The sequence below is a fragment of the Myodes glareolus genome, chromosome 18 (genome assembly GCF_982192425.1).
Source record: "Myodes glareolus chromosome 18, mMyoGla1.1, whole genome shotgun sequence".
In the NCBI taxonomy this organism is placed as follows: domain Eukaryota; kingdom Metazoa; phylum Chordata; class Mammalia; order Rodentia; family Cricetidae; genus Myodes; species Myodes glareolus.
The window spans coordinates 43,321,890-43,341,671 of record NC_142043.1 but is presented as its reverse complement, the minus strand read 5'-3'; positions in this window follow the sequence as shown (position 1 = coordinate 43,341,671).

Below are 19,782 nucleotides of genomic sequence, written 5' to 3'. Positions count from 1 at the left end.
TCCTTCATCCTTTCCATGTCCTTGATCTTGAGAGACCACAAGAAACAGTCAAATCACTATTTCTTCATAGAGCCTTCCTTGCAGGCTGTGTACTCAGGGGAAACGTATTTCTAAAGTGTAGCCCATGCTTTTCTCTGCAACACACATTAAGTCAAGATGAAGTCATAGTAAATCTGTGCAATCACCAATTCAGGAAAGAAGAACGTCCTCTTGTTTTTAGCTTTGCCTGAAATACATGGCAGCTGGTAGAGAGGGATCACTAAGCACAGGCTCCAGTCTTCAGTGTAGACCTTACAGCTATGTAGCAGCTGTTCATGGCTTAGTAGTCCCGGAGGATAGTGTTTGCACTGCATGAAGAAGGGTCTTGTGCAGACCTCTCTGTGTACAAAATGCTAAGGTGAATTCATCTCTATTCTGTTGGAGTTGTCAAAGCCTGGGAAGTGTCACATAGGCCTTGAAGCTGACTGATATAGGAGTGGGGAATTGCAATGCTTCCCAAATTCATGTCACCAAGGCACACATTTCCCCCTGGGGAGCATCTCATAGGTCTCAGGAAATATTCTGAGGCATGATAACATTTATTTATGTGGATGACTAGTGTCTCTCAGAAATTACAGCAGGCTCAATTAACAGGAACTTATTGAGAACACAAGCTTTGGTACCTGTTATCAGAAAAGTGAAGACAAGAAAAACAGCATCTCAATAAATGTCCTTGTATGGGTACAAATTTGCCACCTCCCATGCTCCTCAGAAAACCTGGATACTGTTAGGCTCATAGATAAACCAAGCGTCCATTTGTATTCAACATATCTGTCCAGAGAAAAGTAGACCTCTTTTCTACTAGTTCTCAGTCTGCCACTCCCATAGCTGTCAGCTTTCTAGTTACACAGAAGGCCCAGTGAATATATCCTCTCTGTCTCTTGAGCAGGACATCAGATACTGTTGACCACTTTAACATGATTAAATGTAGCGAAGTTATTTGCTATCGCTCTGAGGAATCCAGAGAAAATCAAATGTTTGCTTGGTCAATAGTGTGTGCAAAAGTAATAACTTTGGGCTTTGCTTTAGAAGGCCAGCCATGAAGTTCTCTGAGTCACGCGGATGCTGAGCCTTCATTCTGCGACCTTTGTGATGAGGTCAGTACCTCCTCTGAGGTACTATGGGAAAATCTCTAAACCTCTGCATGTCAAGTCATACTTACATCTTCTTCCTTAACACCCCACAGACTCCTGAAAGTGAGAAAGAAGACAAGACAAGTCTGTTCCTCCAGGGAAGATCTCACTGTCTCTGCATAACTTATCAGAACACCACGGTGATGGCAGGATGTTTTCAGAGGTGGGCAAGAGAGTTTAGGTGTCATAGTACTGTGTTGTTTCCACTTGTCTACAGCCATTGACCTTCAGAGGATGAAATAACATACATTCTTTACTTCCTTCTTTCCTGACTGACAAACACATGTGAGGGAGCGTCAGAACCTTGTCCTGAAGGTGAGGCTCACGTACAAGTCTTAGGTAGAGCAGAAAGAATTTCTGTATCTATTGGAGAAGTGTTGAGAGTCAAGACTTGAAGGGGAAAAGGCCACTTACAACTAGACTTCCAACTTCTGGTACTAGCCCAGTATTGTTTAGACCCCTTCATATTAATACTTTACTCTTTCTGGAACGGGAAACATAGATAAGGCTCTAGTTATTTCTACCATCATTAAAATCTTTCCAGACCTTGCTGATTTTTTAACATGCTTAACAGTACTATGCAAGCACTAAGACTTTATCTCATATAAGTAACATACACGAGAAGAGGAAAACAACCATCTATGCACAACTTGTTTCTTCATATATAGTCTCTACCTCTCCCCCACCCCCTTCTCTCTCTCTCTCTCTCTCTTTCTCTCTCTCTCTCTCTCTCTCTCTCTCTCTCTCTCTCTCTCTCTCTCTCACACACACACACACACACACACTGCCTGGGAGAACAGCCTCCAGAAGTACAGGGCTCAAACGAAATTCATAGGGATTGCACATACTGTGACTTATGTGTCTGAGGGGGTTAGGGGAGAAGACACTCACACACACTCTTGATGGTCTTCTTCAGACTTTTTCTTTATTCTTCTTTTGCATTCTCTATTTTTTATTTTCCTTGTGATTTTCTTTTCTCATTCTTGATATTTTCCTTCTAACTCTCTCTCTTGATGTTTTCCTTCTAACTCATTTTAACTTTAACTTTATTCTTCCCTTTACAGCTTATATATCCCAGAAAAAAACTTTCAGGCAATATAAAACTTGCAATGGGGTTACATCCTGTTTTCCATGTGAATGATTAAAATGAATACAAGTAAAAGAAAGCATGTCTTCCGTATCTCTTACATGATTAAACATTTTACATATTACAATGAAAAGCAAATTATCCCCAAGATCCCACATACATTCATACCCAAGCAATTTGTTATAGATTAACAGTTTGTAAGCAAGGAAGATATTCATTTATTGGTAGGCTACCTTTTGCAGCTACAGAAAAAGGACAAATCCTTCATTACTTATTGCAAGGTAATCTTATAAGGAATCACTAAGCTAAACTTTGATATGAGAAAAACAACAGTCAGTTCTACTTTAAACCTTTAGGGCGCATACCCACTCATCAACAGGTTTTTGATATCAGGAGACTGAAGGGAAGAAGTGGGTATAAGAAATTAACCATCGCCTTTAGTCATCAACCAATCCTAGCAGGAAAGGCATTTCAACTAATAATAACTGGGCTGCTTCGCTCATTCTTGTTCCATGGTCTTAATGAGTTCTTCATTCAACCATGGGCCTTCCTAAAACTTGAGATTGTCTTCTTGGGTTTTTCACCTCAAAGCTATCTAATAAAAACATCTTATTCTAAGTTATTTTCAAAGCTTTGTTTTAGCTATGTTGTACTCTGAAAGCAATGGACACATCTCCCAATGTTAAGGTTAAAAAAATTTAAGTTGCTAGGCTACTGAGACACAACTGTTTTTGTTAATCATTAACCTAAGCCACAGTCTATACTGCTTCTCAATAGACAGTCATGTGTTCTAGCTGTGTGACATTTTCTTGTTCTATTTTTTATCATAAGAACTCTATTTAAACTAACATTATTATTATCGATTAGATAGGGGTAAGTCCTGTAAGGGCATGTGCTAAGGATGCTTTACCAACTGGATGATCACATGCAGAAAAGCAAATCAAAACACAGGCTAAATTTTTCACAAAAATTAACCACAAGTAGATCAAAAACACTAACACAAAGCAGGAGCCCATGAAATTTCTGGTAGAAAAGAATGATTAGCAATAACTAATCACATAGCTCAAAAGCAGGAGTCCTGAAAGAATAATTTATATCTTGAACTCTATCAAAATTAAAGACCTTTGCAAAAGATATAGTTATGAGAAGAAAAAGATAGTTCAAAGGCCAGGAAAAATATACCACAGTACTTGCTAACAAAGGACTTATACAACATTTTCAAAGAGCTTTCAAATCTCAACAGGATAAAAAATAAACAACTCTAGTAGCAAGAATAGGTATAGCATTGGCATGGTGACTTAGTAGAAAAAGGCACTTGTTGCTAAGTGTGATGAACTTATGTAATTTACTGAGACTGATGAAAGGAGAGAAAAATCCTTGCACGTTGTCCTTTGACTTCTACTTTCCAACAACTGTACAAATATACGAGTGCGCGCACACACACACACACACACACACAGAGAGAGAGAGAGAGAGAGAGAGAGAGAGAGAGAGAAAGAGAGAGAGATGTATGCACATAAGAGAATAAGCAAAAATGTAATAAATGTGATTTTAAATGGATATTTTAAACAATACTAAAGAAAGTTTGAAGAAGGAAAAGTAATCATATAAAATATATCAGAAGTCACAACTAAACTGCAAATTTAAACAGATATACACTTCACCACACCCGCTGGAAAAGCTAAAATACAAAACACTCATACCATTAGACATTAGAAAATATTATCCAACAGGGACTACCTTTTACTGTGGAGACATTCGAAAGGAATCTTCCAGTTTCTTATAAATCTAAACACACTGATACTATATGATCAAGCTACCATAACCTTAGTTTTCCAAGTGAGTTGAAATCATGTGCTTTTTAGTTCCTACGCATAGGTGCTTATAGTGTTTTTATTTATGATTGTTCAAGCTTGGGAACCACAAGGTGAGTGCATGAAGTAAAGTGCACCCTTAATGAGGAATAGAGAGTAAAGTGGGAAACCTGAATTTCCATTAGGTCAAAGGTAAGATGTTCTATTATCATCATCACTATATCAGATTATGGAAGAAGCAAACGAGGTGGATAGAAAATTATCTGTGATTTCCAAGGGTAGTATTTTGTGTGGTATTGTCATGGTGGATACATGACATTGAACATCTGTAAAAACTTACAGAATATACTGTATGGGAAGTAAAGATAATATGACCTGTCAACCACAAATAATGACACACAAACATCACTTCTTCAAGTCTAATCATGAATCACATTAGTGCACATTGCTAACAATAAGGGACCTGCAGGTGACAATCTCCTAGGTAATTGGCACTTTCTTTTAAAGTAGGTCCCTACCTACCCTTCTACTCAGAAAGGGAGAGGGATGGACACAACTCTTGCCTGTAATTCTGATTAATATTTTCTAATTTTTATTCAAAGATTTAAAGGTTTCAGAAGATGGAAAGATATTCCATGCTCATGGATCAGTAGGATTAACATAGTAAAAATGGCCACCTTACCAAAAGCAATCTACAAATTCAACATAATCCTCCTCAAAATTCTAACATTGATGTGGGATTCCCCTCTGTATGCTGTGAATATGCTTTATTGCCATTGGCTAATAAAGAAACAACTTTGGCCTATGGCAGATCAGAATAGAGCAAGGGTAGAATTTCAAGCAGGTAGAGGAGAAAAGAAGGTGGACATAGGGAGACTCCATGTAGCTGCTGAAAGAGACAGATGCCCTGGAACTTTACCAGTAAACCATGAGCCTTGTGGTAAAATATAAAATAATAGGAATGCATTAATTTGAAACATAAGGGTTAGTTAGTAAGAATCCTAGGCTAATAGGTCAAACAATGCTTTAATTAATACAGTTTCTGTGTTTCTATTTCAGGTCTGCGCAGCTGGGAACAAACAGTCTCCATCTACACAACATAATTCTTTACAGAACTTTAAATAATAATACTTAACTTCACATAGAAAAATATAGCTAAATTAATCCTGTACAATAAAAGAATTTCTAGAGGTATCACAATCCCAGATTTTAAGCTCTATTACTGAAATATAGCAATATAATCTCAAGGTATTGTAAAAAAAAAACAGACAGGTGGATGAATGTATTCAAACCAAAGACCCAGACATAAGTGCACATACCTATTGGACACCTGATTTTTGACAAAGAAGTCAGAAATACACACTGGAAAAAAAGAAAGTAAAAATTTTAGTAAATGTTGCTGATCAAACTGGATGTCTGCATGCAGGAGAATGCAAATAGATCCATATCTATCACCCTGCACAAAACTCAAGTCCAAGTGGATCAAAGACCTCAGAATAAATCTAGATACACTGAAAAAGAGGAAGTGGGGAATAGTCTGTAACACATTGGCACAAGACACAGCTTCATGAATAAAACACCAATAGCAATAGCCTAGGTACTACGATCAATAATTATTAAATGGGACCTCATGAATCTGGAAATCTGTAAGTCAAAGGACATCACCAATAAGACAAATGAGCAGCCTATAGAATGGGAAAAGATTTTCATCAACCTTACATCTAACAGATGACTAATTTCCAAAATATATAAAGAACTCTAGAAATTAGACATAAAAAACAAGTAAACAAATTTAAAAATGGGATACAGATCTAAACTTAAAATTCTCAACAAAGGAAACTCAAATGGCCGAGAAGTACTTAAAGAAATGTTCAACATTCTTAGCCATCAGGGAAATGCAAATCACCATGACTCTGGCATTCCATCTTGCACGTGTCAGAATGACTAATATAAAAAACACATGTGACAGCTCACGTTGGCTGGAATGTGGAGCACAGTGAATACTCCATTGCTGCTGGGAGTGCAAACTTGTATAGCCACTTTGGAAATCAATATTGTGGTTTCTCAGAAAAGTGGGAATTGATGTATCTCCCAACCCAGCTATACCCCTTCTGAGCATATACCCAAAGGAAGCTCAATCATACTACAAGGACACTTGCTCAACTACATTCATAACAGCTTATTTGTAATAGCTGGAAAATAGATATAAGCTAGATATTCCTCTGGGGATAAGGAATCGATAAAGATAATGTGGTATATTTACACAAAGAAGTATTACTCAGCTATTATAACACAACATGGGCAGGAGAGATCTCTCAGTGGTTAGGAGCACCGACTGTTCTTCCAGAGCACCCACATGGCAGCTAACAACTGTCTGTAACTCCAAGATCTGACATCCTCACATCAAAACATTAATGCACGTAAGATAAAAATGGATAAATTATTTTAAAAAGAATCAGGATTTGTGAGGTAACACACTTTTAAAAAATAAATAACATCATCAAATTTCCAGGTAAATAGATAGAATAGAAAATAATCAACCTGAGTAAGGTAACCCAAACCTAGAAAGACAAACATGGTATGTATTCACTTAAAATTGGATATTAGTTATAAAGTAAAGGATAATCATGCTACAATCCACGGACCTAGGGTTAAGTAGCAAGGAAGGCTGGGGGATTGCATGAAATAGAGTAGATATCACATGTTATGGCATGTAGCTTGGTCTTCTTGGTGGACTGGGTGCAGGTGGGAACAGGAACAAGAGGGACAAAGTGAGGGAAGGATGTAGAGGAGACTACAGGGAGTGACAAGAGGAACTGGTTAGCATCTCTGGGATGAGCGAGAAACCTAGTGCGATGGAAATTCCCAGAAATCTAAGAGGGTGACTCTAGCTAAGATTCCTAGGTAAGATTTTCAGTGGAAAGATTGGGACACAAACACAACAATTAAACCTTTGACCTACAGTTTGTCATGCCTGCAAGATGTGCCGGGATGGAACAAACATTGTGGGAGTGGCCAGTCAATGAATGGTCCAGCTTGAGACCCATACCACAAGAGGGAGCCAAAGCCTGACATTGTTGATGGCCAGGAACTAAAGACTGGATAAAACCAAACACACCCAGCAAAAACAAAACAACAAAATACCACAAAAATTTTAAAGGCAATGAAATGATTACTAATGATATTCTACTGTAACTGTAGACAAGGTGATAGCATAATCATCATTAGAGAGTCTCCATGCAGCAACCGATAGAAACAGTTGGAAAAACCCATTGCCAAGCGTTCAGCAGAGCGCAGGGAATGTTGCAGAGGAGGGGAATTGTGGGAGCCAGAGGGAGCCAGTGGGAGTCAGGGGCATAGTAAGAAAACCCACAAAACAACTAACCTCTTATTGGTGTTCACAGAGACTGAACACACAATCAAGAAGCTGTGTGGATCTGACCTAGTCCCTTCAAATACACGTTATGGCTGTATAACTTGATCTTCGTTTGGGACTTCTACTATTGGGAGCAGAGACTGTCCCTGATGTTTATAGGACCCTTTTCCTCCTACTGGTTGCCCTGTCCAGCCTAATATGAGGAAAGGTGTCTAGTTTTACTCCAACTTTATGTCTTGCTTGGTTGATATCCCTGGAGGCCTGCCTTTTTCTAAAGCAGAAGGAAGAGAAGTGGATTTGGGGAAGAGAGGAGTTGGAGGAGGAGGAAGTGTTAGGAGAAGGGGAAGCAAAAACTGTTGTTTGGATGTAATAAATGAGAAATGCATTTTAAAAAATAATTATCACACAAACAAATATGTGAAATTTCCTAATCTTCTGACTTTCACTTGGGAGCATAAATGTTTGCAGGTCTTCCCCACGGCTGTGCTGGTAAGGCTGTAAGAGGAGAGAAGATGCTTGAAGGACGACGCTGCTGTATTTCAGCAGAAATTTTTCCATTAGCTTATTTTGTTTTCAGAAAATATCACTGAAATCCTTGAGTAAGACAGCAATATTTCTGGTTGTGAAGCAATGTCTTGCCAAGGAAAATGACAGAATATGTAAAGGGACTCCCCGATTTTTTTTATGCACACATCAAAACATTGTCACTGAGCCAAGAAGAGTGTTTGCTATACATTCAGGAAATGCAAGGACAAGAGTCTGAAATACAGTAGCTTACTAAAGCATTTTTGTCCTTCTAACGACTAAACATCCCTGAAAACCTTTTATTCTGCATCTGTATCTGGAATTACTGACAGCCTCAAGGATGATGCAAAAGGATGCTTTCTGGAACCACTTAACTAGATATGAAAAATAACTGGGGAAAACAGAGTTGTCTTATTAAAGTTATTTTTTTTTGAAATAGCAAGGAAAGAAATGATTCCAGGAACCTTCAGTCATACCCACTGAGACAGTCACTGCATCTGGAGTCATGCTCAGGGGACACCTTGATAACTGAGATACTGTTCCACACTCTAACTCTCTGCAACCTGAAGCATTTCCTTTAAGGGACTTTGACTCAGGAAAACTCAGGATTGGTGGCTTCTGTCCAGAAAGCAATTTCAGGGTTAGCCAGCATGAAGCACAGATGGGAGGTATTCTGGGAAAGGACAGAAGCATACCTAAAGCATAGAGGAGGGCGTCCAAAGAAGAGTCACATTATTAGAATAGATTTGAACCTGGATTGTAATCACAAGGGTTAAGAGAAAGAGACCAAGAGAGGGTGTGTATGGGCTCTGTGGAGAGTAGCAATTTGCTGTCTTATTTTTTTTTAAGGCAAATGTGCCATTTTGGTGACTCTCAAGTTATATCTCAAATATTTGCTAACAAACTATTTATGTTCTTCTATCTTTTTGAAAACTGAGATCACAAGGTGGCTTTCAATGAGGATATTTCATCTGATAAGATTTAAAAGAAAAAGGATCCACTAGAGATATATAAGGGATCTAGTCCACCTTATTGTGTGCACAAGGGGTTTCTGGTCAGACTTTTGGAAAACTTCAGGTTTGCATCTGGGAAGGAAGAAAGTCCTTTGGTAAAGGTTAATGGGTTAGATTTCAGAATATCACCTGGCAAGAGACTTTGGGCAGACTTGAGTGTGGACCTTACTTCCTTCCCAGGCCCCTACTCACTTACCTATCTTCTGTCTCAAGTTTAGGAGAACAAAAATGTGATGGCAAAACACAAGGAATACAGGGCAGTCTTCAGATTTAATGTTTTGTTGTTACTTTTGTTTGTTTGTTTGTTTGTTCTTTGTTTCATATTTGAATGTTCCTTTCTTTTCCAGTGCATTCCCTAGTAGATTGCTCCATGTCCCAGATAGTTAAGATGCTCCATGATGCCAAGATCTCCCTTCTTACCTGTAGCCTAGTCAAAGTTGCGCCATCATATTAGAAGGCATGAAATGGGCTCTGAAAACTGGCAAGGCAGACTACACTCAGCGTGCTCTTACTCCATCGCTGATGCTGAAGATTCTTATTTATACAAATCACTATAAATAAGTCTATTGCCTAATTTTTAGTCACTTGTCTTGCAAAGACTTGCTCCAAAGGAACCAGACTCCAAATCCAGATGTTTCTCACTGGAGGACCAGCCTCTACCAACAGATATACAATCAGCTAGTAGCACCTGCAGCACAGGACTACTGACAATCCTCCTCTAAATCCACAACCCCACCTGTCCTTCTCATTGAACTTCTGTCTTCTTTAGTGTCGCTTCTAATCTTAGCTAAGTTCTGTATTATGTCACTTAGGAAACTAGAGTGAGAGGCCATCCTTTTTATCTTTGGCAACTCTGTGTGTACTACAGCTGGGAATAGATACAAAAGTCTTTTCTTCCAAAGGCAAAAGAGGACACAAATAAAGTCCCTTGCCTATGACAAATAAATGAATAGACTGCTAACTTGCAGACTATAATCTGGTAACTGAGGAGTTGCCAAAGCCAACTGAAATACACTTAGACTGTGTTATGCTGGACCCTGGGAGTTCTTTATCCAGCTTCCTTATTTTTGTCTAGCTTTCTCTTTTCATAACAGGAAGGGATTTGAGAAAAGGGCCTGGGAGGCACTAGGCATCTGCTTGAACAATGTCAGAACTAGAATACTTTTCCAGGTAGTTACAAGACACTTCTGTTTGAGTGTGCATTTGTTTATACTTTTGTTTTCTCGACATTGAGTCTTCCAGAGACTCTTAATTAGCTGCTGACAGAAGAAGCTTGTGTTGCCACGTCCCATACTTTAGTGGAGAGCAAACAGTCTCAATCCTGAAGACAGAAAATCGGGGAAACTATCTCACTTGCTTTATCCCTTGACTTTTGCTTTCAAAATGCTATGTCTTGTGCTTCCTTCTGTGAGAAATTTCATTAAAAAGGAAAGAAAAGAAGACCAAAGGCAAACACAGGAACTAGAATCTCTCTGCCTAGGATCACAACAGATAGAGAGAGGCTGAAACCCTCGCTGTGGGAAATCCTCGCTGTGGGAAATCCTCTCTGCACAGCCTCTCCTCAACTTCCTGGCTGGCTCTAAAAAGACACTCCAAGAGGGAAATTTCACACTACCTTTGATAGGCTTTCATACACATCTCAGTCTTCCTATTTTCCCAACAGGTAGTCAGGCTGTTTTCTCAAAAGTGAAAGAAAATTTGACAACAGTCTCATGGTATCTGGTCATTTTCAAGGTCAGGAGAAAGGACTCCCTAGTTGGGGGTGGTTGGGCTCAGAAGACAGCAAAGCATCCTTGGCAGTTGATTTCTATGTGTGTCTTGCTATGATGTCGCCCCAGCAGCAATGGGCTATTATAGACCTCTTTCGTGATTCAAGTATGAGATATCAGTTCTTCCTTCCCAGCTGGTAACTGATGTTGGCAACTACATGGAAATGAAAGGGCTGACCTGGAGCACATGGATTGTTCGCATAAATTGTTGTTGCTCGTTTAGAGAGACTACAAGTTAGACCATTAATACAAAACTGGAGTGAAATCAGATCTCATACATAGTCATGAGCCTTAAAATTTAGCTTAGTGTGAAGAGAAACCCCTTCACTTTATAGAAAGTCATGTAGACAGGCCAGACAAGGGAATGACACTAGAAAGACACACAAAGTAGGTAATGTAGAGAAAAGTATTTACAAGCTAGTCACTTGGAACCTAAAAAGCAGAGAATAAACTGACTCCTTCTAGAATACCTGCCTCTATGCTTTTCCCAATCTATGATGAGAATAAAAAAGCATGTTTAAAAACTACTGATGTTTTGCTCTAACTGCTTATACTGAGGATGAAGACACACTGGCTTGTAGGTAACCGTGAGGGTAGATGTCTCATAATTAACATTAAGAGTTCATAAATGGAAAATGTGTAAAACTTCTTTATATAAAATAATTCCCCTAAAATCTACTGCTGTTGTCTCATATATTGAAGGTAGAATATATTAATGATAATGGGAGTCTAGGAAGGACATGAAAAAAAGGGCAGGGACAAAGATTAGGTTGCTTGTAACGTAAGCTGGCTGTATGCACTTGTGTAAACATCATACTGAACTTATGATTACTTGCAATTAATATATGTTAATAAACATGTAGTGTCATATGATCCCTGAGAGTGAACTGTTAAGCTGGATAATCTGATGACAATGACACATGGGCAATATATAACATGTTCACTTTAGTCCATATTTAGTCAGATAATTAGCAGTCTTGGAGATAGGTGAGGATGCTGCCCTCAGGATGAGCTTTGGAATCCTACCTTCATTTCCCTGGTAACTCATTAATTTTAAGAAATGGAAAATATCACAATTGCTCATCATGATTTTGAATAGCATAAGAAAGAGAGGGTGGTAGAGTGTAACAGGATTTTGGGAACTCAACCTCTTGACAAAACAAGGCATTTTACGTATTTATTTACTCGTAATTTTTCTTTTATTCTTTTCAATAAATTGTCAGTGCAAAAACCACAGCTCTAATCAACCACATATTTAGATTACTCCATATTACAGGCTCCAATGTGAAATCAATTTCAAGACATTTTATAGTTTTTTAGAACAAAGGAAGTCAGAAATCAAGGCAAATTTAAAATCTATTGATTGGTCCATAAGACAGGCAGGTACAGCAACAGCAAGATGGGAGAAGTTTTCTATAGGCCTAGGATGCTGTCTGATGACATTCTTAGCCTTTGAATTGGTAAAAGCCAGGGCATCTTTGAAGTCATTAGACTCCAAATGTTTTCACATATTAGTCAGAGGATGTTAAATCTGGCACAGAGGTGGAGGTGGGGGTGCCTGCTGTTTTTTGGTCTAAAGCTAACACAAATAATGTTATTAGACTCCAGACCTGCAACTTTCTGATCTCATCATAGTACTCAACTTGTAATCAGCCAATCAGTCTCTGCAGACACGATTTTTTTTATTGTTGTTCTTTTTGGAATTTTCATTCACATTACTCATATAATTTTGATCAGATGAATGGGATCTGACTTGTACTTCCAGTCTTGACTGGAAACAGAACATCCTGAATTGTCCACAAGATTGTAAGATTATAAGGGCATTCTCTTGCTCCTTGAATAATTGAAAAGAATCTGTCAATCCTTTAGACAAGAAACGCCCCTCAGGAGAAGTATACTAAGACCTGTTGAAAAGACAGAAGGAATAACTGGCTACCCACTTAGTAGGCTCTGTGTGCTTAGACATTCAGGGGCTCCTGCCTTCGTGTGGTTACCTGCAAATAACTACTGCGACCACTGCCTAGTATTCTGAGTTCTAACTCCAGAATTCTTAAATACTTAATTTTCTTTCTCACTCTTTCTCCTTTTCACATACTGGGCTAAATTCTAAGCTTGCTTGATGTGAAATTCTGGTCATTCCTTCTCTCTAGAACCTCCTGCATAGTTTCTCTCAAACCTTCTGAGTCTGTTGCTTCCCTAACTTCTAACAGAAATCACCTCTACCCCCACTTCTCTCTCTCTCTCTCTCTCTCTCTCTCTCTCTCTCTCTCTCTCTCTCTCTCTCTCTTTCTCTCTCTCTTCCCCCCCACTCTGCTCCTGGGAGCCTTTTAGATTTGTGTCCTGACTACTTTGCTGTTTTTCTCTCAAACCCTAGTAAAGAATTGTCTTTGAGATTCCCTCTGAATCATTTAGTGAAATTCTTTTATCTAAGGAACTGAAAAACCACAAGAAGGAAACCTAATTTCCCCACTAGCAACTTATCTCAGCTTAAGAATTCATGCAAGATAATTTACATTTCCCGGTATTCATGCTTCTGCACTCTTTGTTGCAGTTTGTATGCCATTTGTTTCTACCAAATTGGACTTTGGCATCCACTGTGGCAGTATAAGAAGTGGTGAGCTCTGTGAGAGGTGGGGTCCAGTAAGAAGTAGTGGAATTATAATAAATATCTGGGAAGGTTTTTATGTTGGCCCATAGATTGTGCTCCTGGGGCTGTATTCACTTCCATAAGATCAAGCTGCTATGACAGTGAGTCCATCCTCTCTGCAGCATCTTTCATTCTGGATCACATACAAGCCCCTTCTGTGCACGGCCACTGTCTTTCCTGATGTTCTACTAAGGGGTCACTTCACCAAACTTCAGCGCCACTGAGGTAAGGGTAGGATGGGGATGGATACTTGATAGTATCAAGATTTTCCTCTGAACAAAATCAGTAGCAGAGAAAGACTAGTACCATTTTTATCCCTAGCTACAACCCACATGTGACAAAATAAAACACATGAAGGAAATATTTTTAATATGTAAAGGTCACAATGTCTAAATCCTGGGCCATGGTGCCTCTAAGCTTTCCTAGCTCTTGTCAACTCCAAGTGCTTTTTCCCTGTGATAAACTGATCTACTACTATGCAAACATCCCTGATTCAACTCCTTGTTTCAGGAAACAAGAACCAGGAATTCATTAGTTGCTCTCCAGGCTGACCTATGCCTGTAAGCCTACAGCCATTGGTGAGTCACATACTGGGAGATAAAATCTATGCCTTGAGTCTCTTAAAATCTTTTATTCGAAGAAGCCCAGAGTGCTTGCCTGCCTCCCTCTCTCCCTTTCTTCCTCCTTCCTTCCCTCCCTCCTTGCCTTCCTCCCTCCCTCCCTTCCTTTCTTCCTCACTTCTTTTCCTATTTTGCTTCCTCTGATAATTCCCTGAAATAAAAGAACCTATAGATACAGATATAGAGATCTTGGCTATGAGGTTGGAACCCTAACAGCAGAATCAGATCTCCTGTTCCTTTGGACTTGTTTCCCTTCCGTGGATTAAGAGCACCCACAGCCAGAGGTCAAGGTGTATCCAGATCCTCACTTGTGCCTTTCCAGGATGATGTTCAGGACCGTCTTTGAGCTCCAAAGTACTTTGAGTTTAGATAGTAACCAACCTCCCCACAAGATATCAAAAGATATATGAACCATTGCATACTTGTTCTGGTAGTAATTATACACAGTTGGAATGCTTCCCTACCATACCACTAAATTATATTTTGGGACACCATAATATGTGTTTACTGATGGCAATACAGGTAGACAGCATCTTCAACAACTACAGAGGAAAGATTTTACAAGCAGGATATAAAACAAAGGTATTAGTGGCCACCACCATGTAAGCAACCAAGATGGTGGTACCCACAGAGTGGAAGTCATGCTGTGGTGTTTTGGCTAAAAGGCACATCTTTGTACTGTCAGCTTTGGTGCCATTAAATCCCCTGGGTTTGCTGTACTTCATGCTCTTTATTCACAGGTCTATACTCTTATCTGCACCTCATCATTTCTGTCACCTTCCATGAACTCTATGGGACAGTGGGCTCAGTCATGGAACTGATTGTGGTAGCAAATAGCAGCTTACAACTGCACATTCTTGCATCCAAGGTGATCCCTCAGAGACCTATCCCAAACCTGTGTTCTAGCTAGAGGCTGAGTATCATCAGATTGTGGGTATAACACAAAGGCTGACTCTGTTGCCCATAAGGTACCCACTCCCAAGATGTCATGTATTGATCTTGACAACCCTGAAGCTCATGTCTGCTCTTCAAGACCGACTAGTGGGAACAGAGTTAAGGATTCTGGAACTCTTTCTCAGTGGTCTCAGATACTGATGACTGAGAAGTTAGCTACTGCACACATTGACAGGATGGAAAGCTGGGCTAAGCATTGTGTGGAAGCTAATCTGGTCTCAGAAACAGAAAGTACAGGGCTGAGGTCAGGCTGGGTCAATGGGTCCTTGTCCTTTTCAGTGCTCTTAGTTTTCTTTACTCTACTATTGTGCATTGCTATGATTTGTTTACATCATTTCCTAACTCATCTCAAATTCTATCTGCACATTTACTATAATTAGTCCTATCCCTGACAATAAGGAGTCACTCTTCTAGGTCATTGCTTCCCAACCTTCCTTGCTGTGTCCCCTTAATACAGTTCCTCATGTTGTGGCAACCCCCAACCATAAAATTATGTTCATTAATACTTCATAACTGTAATTTTCTACTGTTGTGAATCATAATTTAAATTTCTGATGTGCAGATGGTCTTAGGTGACCCCTGTGAAAGGGTCATTCAACACTGGAGATCACAGCTCACAGATTGAGAACTACTGTTTGAGGTCACTTAAATAATAGTATAGCAACAGTGAATCATTGACAATATAAACAGAACATTGGTACCCGTTTACTTCCAAACTGTATTGTGATCTAAAACAAAATCCCGAGCTATAGATACAGGCAGGCTTTTTCTCTAAAGCTAACTGCTTGAGCTGTTTAAGATACCTTCTTAGGATAAAGGCCTTACATTGCCCAGGAAAAAGAACTAACTGCAGAGATAACTGCAATAGAGATTTACACACATTATTGGGGAACTTCATCAAAGGACTGAGACAAGGTGAGGGATCATCTCACACCTTTAGAATGAAAGAACAGGTCTGAAGGAGTGGGGGACTCAATTACAGCCTCTGCCTAGCTACCAAAGGATGTCGCAGGAGTGCTGCTTTATTACAAGGCTAAGTCTGGCATTATATGATATTCCCTGCCAGAGCAAGGGAGGAACTCTCTTACCATTAAGATATTCTAACAGTTTTGATTATGTCATGTTGCCAGGCAACCTGGGTGATGTTGAGTGTTGCTTGGCTAGCTAGTCTCTATACTATTCTATTTCAGATCCCGGGCTCTCCAGTCAGTACTTTGCAATGTTAGAGAAGAAAGACATGTCAACACACACACACACACACACACACACACACACACACACACACACACCTCATAATGACAAAAACAAAACCGCAGCTTTAAAGGACATAAGAGGTAGTTTATTCTGGAGCCAAATTGGAGTGACTCTGGAAACACAGATCTAAGTTACCCAAGATTCCATGCTTCCAATGTAGAAACAGTTTCATAAGACCTCCCTACATGACTGAAAAAATATTTCACATCTACCCCAGTTTTATATCCCATATTCCAGCAGTTTTCAATCTATGTGTTTCAGTAATTGGAAAACACATATTTCTGATGGTCTTAGAAACCCCCAACCACAAATTTATTCTCACTGCTACTTCATAATTGTAGTTTCGTTACTGAATGCTCTCTCAGTTCCTAAGACCATCAGAAATGTGTGGTTTCCTATTGGCATAACCCACAGGTTGAGAACCACGACTGTAGGCTGATCACCCAGTATTGAAATAAGCAGTATTCAGCTAAGGTAAACTAAGAATATCATTTGGGCCTATGGAAACACTGGCAATAGAAGTTTCGGAAACTTCTCTCTTTCACAGCTACCACGGTGTTCTCAAACTTGGTAGTTGTAATCTGTGACCCAAGTCAGATCTTACCATGCCTTCTCAATAAGCCAATTAAAAAGGCCAAATAAGTAGCAGAAAGCAGAAGTGGAAATGTATTCAATGGACAACATTAGCAACAGGGACAAAGAGATCCAGAAAGTCCTCACGTCTGCTTTCAGGGTCCTGAAGTGAGGTCAAAGTTTAAATAGAGGGCCAAGGATGTGCTCATCTAAGCAGTCCTGCTCAAGGAGAGGTCTCCCCTACCACTCGTCTATCATTGTCTGATCTTCAAGTGTCGTCCTGTAAGGTAATTTATCATCTTGTTAGAACTATATGAAATCTCTTTCTAGGAAACAGGTAAGTGGCCTCTCATGCTGGTGCCCCTTCCTTCTCCCAGCATAAGATTCCTAGAGAATTTCTCATATCTTAGTTAGGATTCTATTGCTTGGAATGGTCTGCAAACACAGAACAAGAGGGCTTTTTTTCCCCCAACACAAAGTGTCCTTTAGAATTTCATAGTCTTGGGCATCACAGACAGGATTTGGTACAACGCTTAAGGGATCATGTTGGCTTTGGAATAATGATTAATATTAATGGATTAATATCAAAAAGATAAACAAAATCTTATAAAAAGCAAAGAGATGACTAAGTGCATTGAAATCTAAACTCTAATATGTACCAAGGGTCATGGCAGAACTATCTCATTAGATCTGTGGGGAACTTGTGGGTAATCCTAGCCCCAGTGGTTCCAGTATTCATATGCCTGATTCTGTCTTGTGTTTTTAGTTCTTATATCCTAAACAACTAGTAATTTGACTTATGAAGTCTAGAACCCAACAACTGCTACAAGTAAAAATAATAGTTCCCAAAGTCCACTAACCAGCTTTTGACCCAGAGAAGTCTATACCTGAAATAGAACTTTCTCTGTAACCAATGATTTGAACAAGAAGAGTGTCATGATTCCCCTTAGGTATTATATCTCTTATTAGCATAAAATAGGTTACCCTTGCACTTTGAAGAAAGGTTTCTGGGACCACAACTTACAGTGGGGAAGGGAGGTAAGAAAGTAGGATAAAAAGGGGTGTTAATAACTCATCAAGATCAAGAAATTAAAGAAAAACAATGGGAGAGAAAGACAGGGACTCCTCACTGAAGACACACACACACACACACACACACACACACACACACACACACCAATGGGCTATGAGTACCGAAACAGAACATAGGCAGAATAAGTGCATAGCATGTTAAGAACCCAAATAAAGTTCACAATATTCCTTACTTTAGTCCATTGAGCTTGAGACCTGTCTCCAGCTGTGTACTACTTTCAATCCAGAAATATTTTTCTTAGACTTTAAGAACCTCTGGTTCTACCACCATTCACATCTCCCTGGTTTAGTTCCTCATTCCAGCATGCAGGAACCTGGTCAGCAGGTGCCCTCCATACTCTAACCCATACCTTTAATGCCATATTATCTATACTTACTAGCCATGAAAGCCCTGAGTCAAATACTTTCCTTTGTGTATTACTCAGTATCAAGTCTTCTGTTACAGGAATGTAGTGAATTAATGCTAACTATTACTATTCTAATTAGTTCATAACAGTGAAGGCTATTTTTATTGTCCATTTGGCTTTATCACACAGTAACTAAAAATGTTGGCAACATGTGTGAGGAATTTTTGCTTAATTAAATCATTTGAATTATCAATAGCTGCTTCAAGTCCAGATCTTTGAGGTGGAAAGACATGCATAACTTTAATGCACATCTTTGGCGTGGGAAATCCCAGCTCTAATATGGGTCTCACCTTTTGCTCAAAGTCTATGTAAAAGACAAGGAAAAAGGAGGCCTCACCCTTTGTTCCTCGCCCACCTGCTCTTGCCCTGACTAGCAAATCCATTCCCTCACAGGCATCAGAGACAATACTGAAGACCAGATGAGACAGCCAGATTTGTAGACTAAAGTGTGATGGATTCTTAGACCTTCTATTCATAAGTAGCCATTGTTAGATTAGCTGAAGCATAGCCTGTAAGTCATGTTATAAGTCTGCTTTCTATACATACAGCGAGAGAGTCATCCTATAAATTCTGTTACTCTGTTGAAGAGTAAATAATACAGTAACAGTGATCCTTAATCCATAGTAGTAATGACTGAAATTTCTTAGATTCTTGATGAATCAGAGATACTTCTATTAATTTAAGACTTACTCACGATGAAGTGATACTATTATTATTTTTACTTTATTAAACAGTCAACAGGCGAGGCTTGGTGTTGAATGACTTTAATCACAGAACTTGGGAGGCAGAGTCAGGTGTATCACTGAGTTTGAGACCAGCCAGCTCTTCATAGTGAGTTCCAGGACAACCAAGGTTATGTAGAGAGAGATCCTATCTACCAAGCAAGCAACAACAATAATGGAATCACAGGAAAATTAATGAAACCATACAGAAAGAGATAGAACAATTCTGACACTAAAGTAATTGACCAGACAAGTAATCGACTTGAGATTTCATGATTTTAATTAGTGTTAAATTTCTTGTTACCCTAATTTTACAAACTTTTCTATATAAATGTGAAGTTAAAAAATAAAATGTAATGATTCAAATTTTTTAATATACTCTGACTTAATACATTCCGAGACCAGTGTCCTGTTGCTTAATGATGCTTCATTGTCTTAGACGAACATTCCGTGAAATAAATCGAGCAGTTCTAGCCAGGTTTTTCTCCTGAATCTGTGTTACTGACCAGAAACAAGTAAGTGTCCTCATTGACATCATCACCTTCATCAGCGCTGCTATTTCCTGAGCTGAGAAACCCTGCTAAGTCATAAAGATCTCTGACTATTTGCTAAAAAATTTATTCACTTGCAATGCTCCATTTGATCTGAGAATGTTAAAAAAAATGATAGCTAGTATTCTAGGAATGGAAATAAGTGGCTAGAGGCTAGCCTTATTTCACAGGTGCAATCTTCTGGGTTGTTTAGTGAAATGCCTTTG